The following is a 13249-nucleotide window of genomic DNA, read 5'->3' as shown; positions in this document are numbered from 1 at the left end:
AATACTACTTTATTTATTTTGTTGCTCAAATTGTTCCAGTTTTGGCCATTGGGAGCTCTTTTAGGTGAGTCCTGTGTCTCTTTGATATATATATATATATATATATATATATATATATATATATATATATATTTTGAGATATATATATATATATATATATCACCCACATTTTATGTTTTTGTTTTGTTTTCCTTTGTTAGATCTTATGTAAAAGTGAAACTTTTAAGGTGTCTCTAGTGAAGAACAAGAAAAAAAATACAACAATAAGCCCCTGATGATGAAATTCTAAAGGGATGAGGCTTTATGTCTGGCAGAAAGAAAAGTGAGGGAACACTAATTGCCTTAAACTATCTGATATATCTTAGTTGTTAGAACTAGCACTACTAATCACAATTCAAAGGGAAATGGACAAGAACTTGGGAAATTTTTTTTTAATATGTAGCTGTAAGACTCTAGAATTGCCAAGACAATCTTTCTCTAATTGTTACACTAAAAAACAAAATTAAAAAATCAAAAAAGGAGGAGTTTTAAGGTAACTGAAAGGAACTAATTTTTAGTGAGTACTTCCATTGTATTCCTGGCATTTTGCATAAGTTACATCATTTGAACAATAGCCATCTTCCTCTGGTTTTCTCTGCTCAAAGCCTGAGGAATAAACTCTTGTTCTCATGTTACATTATATTCTGTGAATCATCAAAAGCCAACTGAAGAATTTCAGGAAATAAGAAACATTAGTTATTTTTATAGAAGGGAGTCAAATTACATCCAAACTCCATAGAAATGACTTTTTTGCTTCTTTGTAAGTTTCCAATAATAAGCAGTGAGGTGCAAATAATAGGATTTGGAACAGCTTGTTCCAAATACATTCAACTGTGGAGTGTCCTTTTCAGCTACCAAGAGCACACCAGTAACTTCTGTAATCTAACCTGCTGTTGCTGATAAACATGATTCACCAGTGAAGAGAGGGGTTCCATGGACCTTTGACTCATGTGTGATGCATAATGCTTGGAGACCCCAACTGAGGCTAATCTATTCTCTCTGCTGTGCTTCTGACCTTGGATTATTACCTGTATTTGGTCCAAGTAATGAGATTCTCAGGCAGAATCACACATTTATTTTCTCCTACAATTTAAGAGATCTCAGGGACTAGTTATGTTATTACCTGTCAAAGCAGGTATCCTTGGTTTCTAGGTCTCTCTTGCTCTCCTGACAACAATTTCAGTCTGTTGCTTCTGAAGTTGGAACCTAGAATAAATAATAGAGGCTCCTGAAATAGTTCCCCAAATCCCCAGACTTGCATGCTTTCCCTAAGGGTTTATACCCACATTCAGAGAGATAGAGAGGCACCCTCCTGCATTTTAATGACCCCTTTTAATACAATTTCTATAATGTTGGCATATCTATTTCCTAGGACTGCCTTAATAAATAACCACTTAATTTGATAACTTTATTTATTTTTCAGGAGAATGTTTTTTATTCAGACCCCCCCCCCCGCACACACACACACACACACACACACACACACACACACACACACAAAACCACAGTTTTCCAATAACACACAGGTATGGGTAGGGAGAGGTGTCTGTCCATCCAGTCCCAGCCCCTAGCCCATGCGGTTTTGTCAGCAATAAGAGGTGTGGGGTAATGTCCCAAAATAAAAATGGTGTTATGTATGTGTATGGGAAGGAGAGGCGTGCAAAAGCAGTGGGGAATAGTGGGGGAAAGAGACAGAGGAGGTCAGTACTGGGAACGCTGCAAGTGGGAGGCCACTGCATAACATTCGGTGTTGATCATACCGCCGTGGACACACACTTTGCCCATCAGTGGTACTAGCATCTTGGCAGTCCTGCGGACAGTGATGTTAAAAGTGGGAGCTCTGAGGGTGCTCTTGGTACGAAGATCCACGGTAAATTCCCCTTCCTGCAACAGTGAGTCCCAGATGAAAGAATATTTTTAGTCCCCAACTGTCCGCCCATTCACGAAAAAAACCTTGACGGGTCTTTGCAAAGCAGGACACCAAACTCAGCTGGCATGTTTTTGACTAAGGTTTTATCGGGGACGGCGACCCAGACGGGGGGCGAGTCCTTTTAGGCCAGGACAGCCGCGTCCTGACACGTGACCTTCGCCAGGAGGTTGTGGATGTAGGTCCAGGGCGCCTCAGGCTGTCGGGCGCGGGAAGGTGGAGAGCTCCAGCACGCGCTGTCATTGGGACCTTGGCTCTGCTGTGTCTGATGACTTTAAATAACAAATTTATTTTTTCAGTTCTGGAGTCTAGAAGTCCGATATCCTGGTGTCGGCAGTGCCATGCTCTCTAGGAATACTGTAGGGAACAATCTTCTGCTTTTTCTATGTCTGGTGGCTCCCAGAAATCTTTGGCTTTCCTTTGCTTGTAGCTTCATCACTCCAGTCTTTGCCTCTGTATTTACATAGCCTTCTTTTCTGCAGGTCTCTGTGTGTTCCCTCCTCTTCTTACAGGATCACCAATCATTGGATTTAGGGTGCACCCTAGTCCTGTATGATCTCATTTTACCTTAACTAATTGCATCTACAGAGGCCTTATTTCCAAATAAGATTACATTCTGAGGTCTGGGTAGATATGAATTTTTGAGTATACTGTTCAACTTAATGTACTATAAATAGTCATTTATTTTCTCAATTCAAAGCCAATTAGGAGTACAGACAGGCAGATTAAGGGGACTTCTGAGACTATACATGGAAAACAATGAGAAATGCTGGCTGACAATCTAACAATGAGGGAAAAGTCAAAAACTCTCAAACACACTTATATTTTGTGTACATTATATCAGAGCCCTCAAATGTATATACATAATTATTCTATCAAGAATGTGTTTATCTGGAGGCATTGTCTCATTATTAGTTCTTAGAGACCATTTTATAAATATTAACTTAATTCTTCATAATGAAACATTACTTTTTCTATAAAACAAAATATTCCTAAAAAATATTTGATTTTCTTATTATCTCATTTTCTCATCCAAAATGTCACCTCAAGGGGCGCCTGGGTGGCGCAGTCGGTTAAGCGTCCGACTTCAGCCAGGTCACGATCTCGTGGTCCGTGAGTTCGAGCCCCGCGTCAGGCTCTGGGCTGATGGCTCGGAGCCTGGAGCCTGTTTCTGATTCTGTGTCTCCCTCTCTGTCTGCCCCTCCCCCGTTCATGCTCTGTCTCTCTCTGTCCCAAAAATAAATAAAAAACGTTGAAAAAAAATAAATAAAAATAAAATGTCACCTCAATAAGAAAAAAAAGATGATAGATGTATTACTTCCAACATAAACTAGAACACTTTCTCAATAATATCAAGTATTTGTGGAGCATATCCTAATTAATTAGAAGTTTCTATATCATAATAATTAAGAGTGCAAACTGATAAACTCTATGGATTTGAAGCAAGGCTCTACACTTTACTGTCTGTGCTTTTTTTTTTTTTAGTTTCTTTCTCTGTAAAATGGACAATATAATGGTACATAGTTCATAAGGTTGCTTTAAGAATTAAAAGATTATATGAATGTATGTCAGTGCCTATATGTGTGTATAGACATATATATAGGTATATATGTAATATATATGAAGGTATATACATAATATGCATAATATATAATATATTACACAGCATAGACATTATTATATGCTTACCAAAGTTCTAGGTCTTTTATTGGATCATGTCATATTATATTCACAATCAACCTTTAAATTAAATATAATTTTTAGCATATCCATTCTACAAATTAGAGAAAATGGTATTATTTGCCAAAGAGGTCAGTAATTTGCTGAAGGTCACACAGTGGAGCAGTTAGGATACTAACATAGGTCTTCTAGTTCCAAATATCATACCATCAGTTATTACATAATATCTTCTCACCACTTTATAGGTAATTAATAAAGACTAGTTGATTAAGTCTATGCTCTGATTTCTGTTGATTTGACTTGTTCATAAACCTCTCAAATTTATGTTTCTCTTTAGTGGCTGAAAGTCACTTTATTAGTTATCTATCACTCTATGACTAATTACCTCAAATTCTAGTGGCTTAAAGCAATAATAATTATTTATTGTCTCTCACCATTTTTGTGGGTCAGGAATTTGGAACAGTCTCACCAGGCAGATTGTGATTCAGGCCTCTTACTAGACTGCAGTCACATGTTAACTGGGGTAGAAGTCATATGAAGCCTTGACTGGATCTGGAGGATCCATTTCCAAGGATCCAAGTTGGTGCTGACTGTTGAAGGGAGATCTCAGTCCCTCTTCACATGGGGCCCTCCGCTCCATAGGGCTCTCTACTTGAGTGTCCTTCTGACACAGAAGCTGGCTTTTTCTAGAGTAAATAAGAGATCAGTACAGAAGTTCCAATGACTTTTGTGGCCTTAACTTGGAAGTCACAAAACTTCTTCACTTCTGCTCTATTCTCCTGGTCTCAGAGATCAGTCCTGATCCACATACAGGAGATTATTCAAAGGTATGAAGTTTTTTATGGGCTATTTTGGAGGCTGGCTTGTGTGCACAGCATGTTTCTGTCTCTAGCTTCTCTGTTTTGGTATTTCTCTCCCTTCCGATGGAGAGATGCCTCTTCTGGATCCTGTAGTAACCTGCTCCCTGAACTCACTTCCCCATAGGTTTACAAAAGTAGAAAGGTGACCTGCCCAAGGACAAGCATGTGTCACTTCCAGCAGTATTATCCCTGCATGGAAATATACAGATTCAAAAGATCATCTGTCTAAATCACCCAACGAGCACATAGGAAAACTGTCTATAAATTTCTCTTGCTTCTCCTGGTTCTTGCTCTTTTCATAGCCTGGGTGTTCAGTTCTTCCAGAATTTTCTGTGTTCTTAGGTATATCAGAGTTGTGTTTTCCTTCACCATCAGACAATCCTAATAGGTACATCTTCACACACACACACATGTCCAAGGATAAAATGCATGTGTGTGTTATATATATAAAAAAAACCAGAAAGCCCTTTCTCGTTGTGGTTGCTTAGTGTCTCGGGCAACTGAATCATTTTGCTCAGGGAGACATGTGATCCCTGAAAGGGAGTTTAAAACCTGCCCTAGAGACACCTTTTACCTCTTCTTTTGTGAGGGACTGCCATCACAGGCTGGGTGCTAAAAGACTACCTTCCTTACAAATCTTGGCTTATTACTAATAGGAGTTCTGTTATAGAAGAATTGTTGATTTAGTTAGCATTTTAGATTCATGGTTTAGTCCTGTACATATAAAAGTCAAAATATGTCTCATATACTATTGATATAATAATAATATTGGTGAATTTATGACTTTCATATGCTGAAAGATTCCCACATACTAATGTGTACAAGGTATTTCTTTTGTAAAAAAATTTTTTTCTTTAATGTAAATCCATTTCAAATGATCTGGTCTTTTTCTTCTTGCTTTCATTATTATAAACCATGAACACCAACTTCTAAAATATATTTTCTCAGCTGGAAGTATATATTATTAGTTAGTCTTCAAAACTAATAGAAATAGACATTGTGTTCCAATCACTTTACAACCTGAAAAACAAGCTTAGGGGAAGAAGGGATAGAATTATGTGTGGGAAGGTAAAAACAAGGATAATAGTTTCTGGCACACTGTTAAGTGTGTGTGGGTGGTCAAGACACCATCAGCTGAGAAGCAAATATCAGAGTATTTATGTAAGGTGCTTTCGAAACATTTTCCCTCCAAATTAACGTTTTGAGGTTTTTTTTTTTCTTTTTTTTCCTGAAATGATTAATTGGTATCTACATCAGCTATTCCTTATAAATGAGTCACATGTAACATGATGAATCAGGTGCTAACATGGCAAAGGCTACTGGACCATATTTCATTTGAAGATGGGATTTCAGTATACTCTAAGTAGAAATAAAAAGATGCCCTCTGTCGTTCACTTGTGTTGAGTTTTGCCATAAACTAACAAACACACTGTTTGCCATAAACAGTGTGCCTGAAACACTCAGGCACACACAGGTATACATACGAACTTTCACAGGGAATATCAGCTTTCTTCTGTATCCAGCTAGGTGCTTGGATGTTTCACATGTGTAGTAACTGTGTTCTGACTGCTGATATCAGGGTTTGTGTATGTGCAGATTTGTATAAATTCTTTTGGACATGAAAACATGTACATACTTGTTTTCATGTTTTATTATCTGTGTGGGCCTTGGATGTGTCTGTGTGTTTGTGTCTTACGTGTCCTGCTTGTTAACTTATTTCATTCCATGCTCCCTTGTTACTACTTCCTCATACCTGTAGTATTTTGCTTCTCTTCTTTCACCTCATCACCCCCCATACAGAGTTCACATAACCCTTTGAATCACATAAGTCCTTTTTAGATTAAATGACCATTTGAGAATTCAGAATTCCTTTCTTTTCCTCCCATTTTCCTAAACTATTTCTCTGTGTTTTACAGAAATCTCTTCACTATTGTGGGTTGACAATATCTAAGATACATTTTCCTTGTGTGGGAGAGGAGAAAGGCAAAGAAAAATAACTGATATTCCATGGAAGGGAAATATAAGTCAAAGAGACATATGGAAGTCATCTTTTGGCACAGTGATTTTTAAAAAATTATATAGAAGCGGAGCACCTGGGTAGTTCAGTTGGTTAAGCGTCTGACTTCAGCTCAGGTCATGATCTCACGGTTTGTGAGTTCGAGCCCTGCATCAGGTTCTGTGCTGACAGCTCAGAGACTGGAGTCTGCTTCAGATTCTGTGTCTCCCTTTCTCTTTGCCCTTCCTCCACTCACACTCAGTCTCTGTCTCTCTCTCTCTTTCTAAAATAAGTAAATATTAAAAAATTATAGAGAAGCAATATATTCATTTATTCACCTAGCATTTATTGATCTTCTTTTGAGTAATAAGGTAGTGTTCCAGGCAATATGTAACAATGATAATGGTGTTGAGCTCTTCAAATTTTGCTAGAAGTTGTGCTAAAAGAAAAATATCCAAATAAGTGATTTGGCTTTTAATAGGAAGATATCTCTCAAGAAATGGTTCTAATAGAAAGAGCACTGGACTTGGAGACTGAATATCTACACAGATACCCTGGCCGTCCAGCCCTCCATAATGTAGCCAGAATCTTTAGGTTCAAATGCAAAAACGATGAAATTATGTCTCCTTGTCCTTTAAATGTTTTCTCATTGTCCTTAGGATAAAGACAGCAGTCTTTAACACAGCCTACAGATCCTGCATAGTCTGGCTCTCTTATTTCTCTATTTTCATCTTCTGTTACTGTTCCTCTTATGCTATATCCTCTAGGCACTACAGCCGTATTTCATTTACTAGACAATGCTTCATCTCTCAGAACTGTTGTCCATTGTATCTTTCTCTCTAAAGCACCTCTCCTTTACTTGCTTTTTAACTTCTACTCATCTCACTTAGAACAGATTAATTTCTGTGAGTTTCTTGAAATCCTGTTGCTTTCCTTTGCATCACTTACCTACTTTTTTAATTGTATATTAATTTGCGTCATTAACATTGCACACTCCCACTCAACTATCTATGTCCCTGGCCATTGAATTCCCTGTGCCTATCAGTTTCTGACACACAGTTTTTGAAATGATCGGAGGAACTTATTTAACTGATCTGAAACAAAGTTTCAGCAATTTTAGAATGGGTTTAATAATTTAGTAGGTTAACTGAGAGAATGAATGTGCATTGAAACTTTGAGAATGCTATAAAATATAAGGTAGAATAATACTTAGAGGATAAAACCAAGAGGAAGAGAAGAACTGGTTGATGATATGGGTGGGGAGATTGAAAGAAACCATGGTTTCTTGTAGAAAGGAAACAATAAGAGGAAACACTCTCTCCATATATATGCATATATGGAGATATATATCTGTATCTTAAGATGGTTTGAAAGGAAATTTTAAAATTAAAGTTTCTTCCTTCATCTGTCTTCACTTCTAGCTGTAATCTGCAGTTGTGAGTACTTTAAAGAATGTTTTCACTTCATGTGTGGTTATCACTGTTTCTCTAAATTATATGTATTTATTTCTGTTTCTTGATTTATCAACTTCAGTCAATATCTACTAAGTTTAGATTATCATGTTAACTTCCACCTTTCTTCTTTCTAGTACCAAATTATTATTTACAATATTTATAACTTCTGTAGTATTGCATCTAGGACTTTAAGTAATATTCTTCAACAAATATTCCTTGAATCATGTAATTTAAAAGTACGCATTGACCTCATATTACATATGATAAAGTAGTATACTTATATTTTTCCTAATTCTCTGTACCCTTTGTGTTTTCTTAATTCTGTCACATATCATTGTTTGATTTGCCAAGTCATATTTCGTTTCAGTCTTTCAAGTTTCATGTTCTTGCCTGTGTTTTCACTATAGATTGATTTTAAAAATTGAAACCAGGGGCACCTGGGTGGCTCAGTCAGTTAGGCATCTGACTTTGGCTCAGGTCATGATCTCATGGTTTGTGAGTTTGAGCCCTGCATCAGGCTCTGTGTTGACAGTTCAGAGCCTGGAGCCTGCTTTGAATTCTATGTCTTCGTCTCTCTCTGCTTCCACCCCTCCCCTCATTCATGTTCTGTCTCTATCTCTCTCTCAAAAATAAATAAACATTACAAAAAAATTAAAAAAATTGAAAATATATCAACCTCATAAAATATTAACATTATGTAAATGTGATTGATGTTATGCATAAATATTATTTAAATTATTTATTATAGTATTAAGCTTATAAATATTATTGCAATACAAATATTGTCATGGGCCCATTGAAAAAGGGGATGTAATCCTACATAATTGAAACTGTGCCAAGCAAAAGACAAATTCCAAGGTCTTAGTGCTCAAAATCATATTATATTTTAGTGTGTTCAATATGTGATCTCTGGGTTTCTTACATAGCTTATGGTTCTCCAAAGAGTTTCTAATTCCATTTTTTTGTTCTTACTGGCAGCAAAATGCCCCATAAGTTTAGTCATATTGGTAAAATATTCAAGATCTTAATTATACAGATTGTTGAGTGGGATCCATCTTGTCCTTAAGGAATTTTTTTTCCAGAACCTTCTGACTTCCTGTTTTTTGTTTGTTTGTTTGTTTGTTTTTGTTTTATTTGAGAGCAAGTGTGTGAGCAGGGAAGAGGGACAGAGAAACAGAGAGAGAATCTTAAGCAGGCTCCATACTCAGACTGGAGCCCAAAAAAGGACCCTGACTGGGATCATGACCTGAACTGAAACCAAGAGTCAGACACTCAACCAATTGAGCCAGCCAGGTGCCCCTTCATTCATATTTTGGAACAGAGGAAGATCTTTCATTCTGGAGATTATATTTTTCTGCAGCTCAGAAATGCATATTTAAGGGGCACCTGGTGGCTCAGTCGGTTAAGCGTCCGACTTTGGCTCAGGTCATGATCTCGTGGTTTGTGGGTTCGAGGCACTTGGGACTCTGTGCTGACAGCTCAGAGCCTGGAGCCTACTTTGGATTCTGTGTCTCCTCTCTCTGCCCCTCGCCCACTTGTGCTCTGTCTCTATCAAAAATAAATAATTGTAAAAAAATTTTTTTTAACTTATTTTTTCTTTTCCCGTTTATATTCTTATTTCTAGGATTCTTCTTAGACAGATGTCTTTCCTATATTTATTCTCCTTTCTCCTTACTTTAATAATTTACATTATGTTTGATTTTTTGCTTCATAATTGTTAATTGACATATTAATATATTAATAAATGTTTATTGAATAAATATTGAGCTCTAAGCTCTGTGAATATAATAGGAAGCAGGCAAAAACCTTGTCCTTACATTATAGAGTCTAATACACCTAGTTAAGGCTTTCTGAGTGATTTCCTCAGTTCTGTCTTAGAGAACAGTAATTTTGCTTCATTTATGTTTACTTTATCATTTTTTAACCTCTAGAAAAATTTTAAATTTTTTATCATGTTTTTAATATATAAAAAAGTCTTTTTTTTAATCTTCTACTTTTTTCTTAGGCCTCTTCTAGTTTCATGATTTCAGTATTTACTTGAATAGCACCAAGATTTGTAATTATGTTTCTTACAAAAATTTAAATTTCAGAGATGTGAGGTAAAAGTTTTTCAGGTGCACATGGAAAAATCAGACCTGATCACAGGTGAAGACGACCTAACTAACTAGTTGTATTGTCCTTCAGTATGGAAGCTAAAGTTCTATGGGTGTGATATATTGTAGGACAGACACAAAGGAAGGGTAAGGGTACACACAGCACATTCCTCATTATCTTTCTCTGGGGTAGCGATATTCTTAATTGTCCAGCACACTCTCTCCTCCAATCCATTATCCATATTTGAAGGCATGATTAGAATACACTGGGGCAAACCTATGATCCAAGTGGGTCTAGTCCTCAGCATTGGCTGTGCCTTGGCCAGGTCTCCTCCAAGAATCACAGTATCAACCTGGTTACTAATAGTAACCTGGAAGCCAGTGGTGTATCAATCTACAAACTGGATTATATACTTCTTTTGATTGTGGAAAGGTCATAATAAACATTTTTAGGAACTACAATAATGTGAAACTCAACATGGTAAGAGTTACATTTCATGTCCTTATTGTGTTCTCATGGTGAGTGTAATATTGCGCCATTTGGTTCACTGGCTCTGCAAACCTTTGCCACAGAAAGCAATTAATCATGAGGCTTTTAAGCAGACATGACTGAGACTGATGTGGCTAGAGGGAATGGGGTGCAAGTATAGCATTCAATATTGGTCTGGAATTCTGGCAGATCTATATTCAAGTCATTTTCAAATTTGAGGGAGGCAGTTATGGAGGACTATCTATCTAATAAGAGTGTTAACGTTAGTGTACGTTGGGCATTCAATACTGAGGGTATGTGTAATACATGCATGACCAGGGTGGTGTGTGTGGTGAGGATGGAATCATAGGGACATGGAATTTAGTTAGAGCTGTGGGACTTACGTAAATGGAGAATGTGAACTTCAACTTACTACTTTATTCAACCAAGACTTTCTAGAAGTGAGAGTTAAACCTAGAGTCTGTTCGCCCAACAAAAATGTGAAAAACCAAGAATTTTGTACAGACCTATGAACTCATTGGCTAATTTGTGAAACCTGTCCCAGACTAAGTCAGTAATTTTCCTGCCAATGGTACAGTGCTTTTGGACATAGTTACTGGAAGAATTTTCTTTGCCAGTGATGTGCTGCTTAAGGTGGAAGAGACAGTGGTTAAGTGTCAGTACAAACTTCCATCAGTAAATGTGGGCTTTATGTCTACAAGAAATACTTTGGAAGCAAGCTCCCTATCACATATTTCTCTGAAAGTAGTTTAAGGAGTCACTTTCCCTAAGTGCTTGCTAGAGCAAGCACTCTAGCAAGTGCTCCCAGTCAATTGCTTGTCTGAGCACCAGCCTGCCTAATGTGATAGAGATGAATGCATGCATATAGCTATTGGTTAAGAGCTAAACAGACACAGAGTCCTGGTTACCATGCCAACAAGCTAAGGTTTGAGGTAATTCACTTAATTTTTTTGAAAGTTTGATTTTATTCTCCAAATGACCTCTTTTGGTTTAGATTGTGTTATTGTGTTTGTGCGTATTGGGATTTATTTTTTAGCATAAAGAGGTCCTCAAATCATCTCTAATGATACTCCAATTTTTGCCTATGATTACGAATGATGATTTAGACAGGTTAGCATAGGTAGCTGGTATACAGGTTTCTTTAGATTTGATATAAATAGGTTCAGGAAGGGGATGGGAGAGACAACACATCAAATAATTCAGAATATCTTAAGTATAATAGCCTTATTTAAAAAATAGCTAAATATAAATAAAGTAGGTGTACTATTTTTAAATAATGACACTGTTGTCATCATCATTATGATTGACCAATATTTCCTTCTCTGTAAACTTGTGTTTATTATATATTGATAAACTCTAATAGAGGGAAGGATATATTGGTTTAAATATTGGCTTAGATTAGATAGAATCCTTGTCATATGAAGATTTAAAACCTACTGGATATAATTATCTTTCAGTAACTTTGGAAAGTACATCAACTTGTCAAACCTGATATCAGTTTAGCAAAAAGAGAAAATATTAAATAATGAAGATGGTTTATTATAAAAATCTTATGAGTGTTTTAACTTATTTTGCAAATATTTTCAGGCATAATTAGGACAGAAAATGAGCAAAGTAGATGTAAACTGTCTTATGACAGTTCTTTCCCCTTTGCCACAAGAGATGTGTTCCATTTAAAGTCTTGTAAGTGCTGGCTTTAAAATAATGTATTGCCATATTTTATTTGCTCTTTTGTATGCTTAGAGATAAAATAACAATATCAAAGCAGTAAATACTATACAGAAAAAATTGATGGAAACAGTAGTATAATAGAAAAATATAACTCACTTTTCCTATTTATATGGGAATATTGGAACACAAATCAAAAAGAAGGGAGGTTCTGTGAGAAGGGATACATTTTTAAAAAGTGCCTATTTTCTTTTCTTTTTCTGGTTCCTCTTTTTAAAGACTGTATTGGGGGGGTGCATCATTACTCAAACTGCATGGCATGACACTTCTAGAAGGTAGTATTAAAACACGAACCATGATGACAACTGGAAACACAAACTAGTTGTGTAGAGGTTATAAAAAGTGATTCTCCAAAGTGACTGTTTACTCCTTTCATTTAGCTTCCATGATTTTGCTCTAACTTCTCTTCAGTGCTTGGCAGAAGGATTTTTATGCACATCTTTGTAAAAGAACAGTAAAGAAGATTTCAGTTGTTCATGACAGATGATTTAACTACATATGTCTTAAACTGTAACCTCTTTTTTCTCAATTATTATGTTGATATTTATATTTTTCTTTTTCCATTTTATTTAAAGTAAAATAACATACTTTATGAAATTTACCTTAAACATTTCCTTTTCATGAGATAGTGATAGGTAAATATAACCCATTGTGACAAATTATCTACTTTGTTATTACAGAATTTTGGCTTTCTTTAAATTGTCATGAGGTCAAATCATTTTTGCCTAGGTGCACAATGATGGCCCTAATAGTTAAATACAGAGCTATTTCTCTGACTCTTACTCCTGGTATATATGGTAAATATTTCTTTGCTTATACATTTTTTGTTCATGGTTCTAAACTATTGGCTAACTCAATAATAAGCCTTAAAGACTGGCATATGGTCCTGTCCCAGAGGATAAGTTACTCACTTCTTATGAGGGCTCTGGTACTGAAGAGACAGGCATCATTCTAAGAATGATGAAGCCAGAACCATACCTTT

The 13249-nt window shown here is 36.2% G+C and overlaps 1 pseudogene; it reads right to left on the bottom strand.

The window, feature by feature from the left end:
• Positions 1-1740: 1740 nt before the first annotated feature.
• The window catches only part of LOC101090613, a 31822-nt pseudogene continuing 20313 nt past the window's right edge, over positions 1741-13249 (bottom strand).

This window comes from Felis catus, chromosome B1 (assembly GCF_018350175.1).
Source record: "Felis catus isolate Fca126 chromosome B1, F.catus_Fca126_mat1.0, whole genome shotgun sequence".
Lineage (NCBI taxonomy): Eukaryota > Metazoa > Chordata > Mammalia > Carnivora > Felidae > Felis > Felis catus.
Note: the sequence above shows the minus strand (reverse complement) of the source record. Positions and strands in the feature narration are given on the sequence as shown.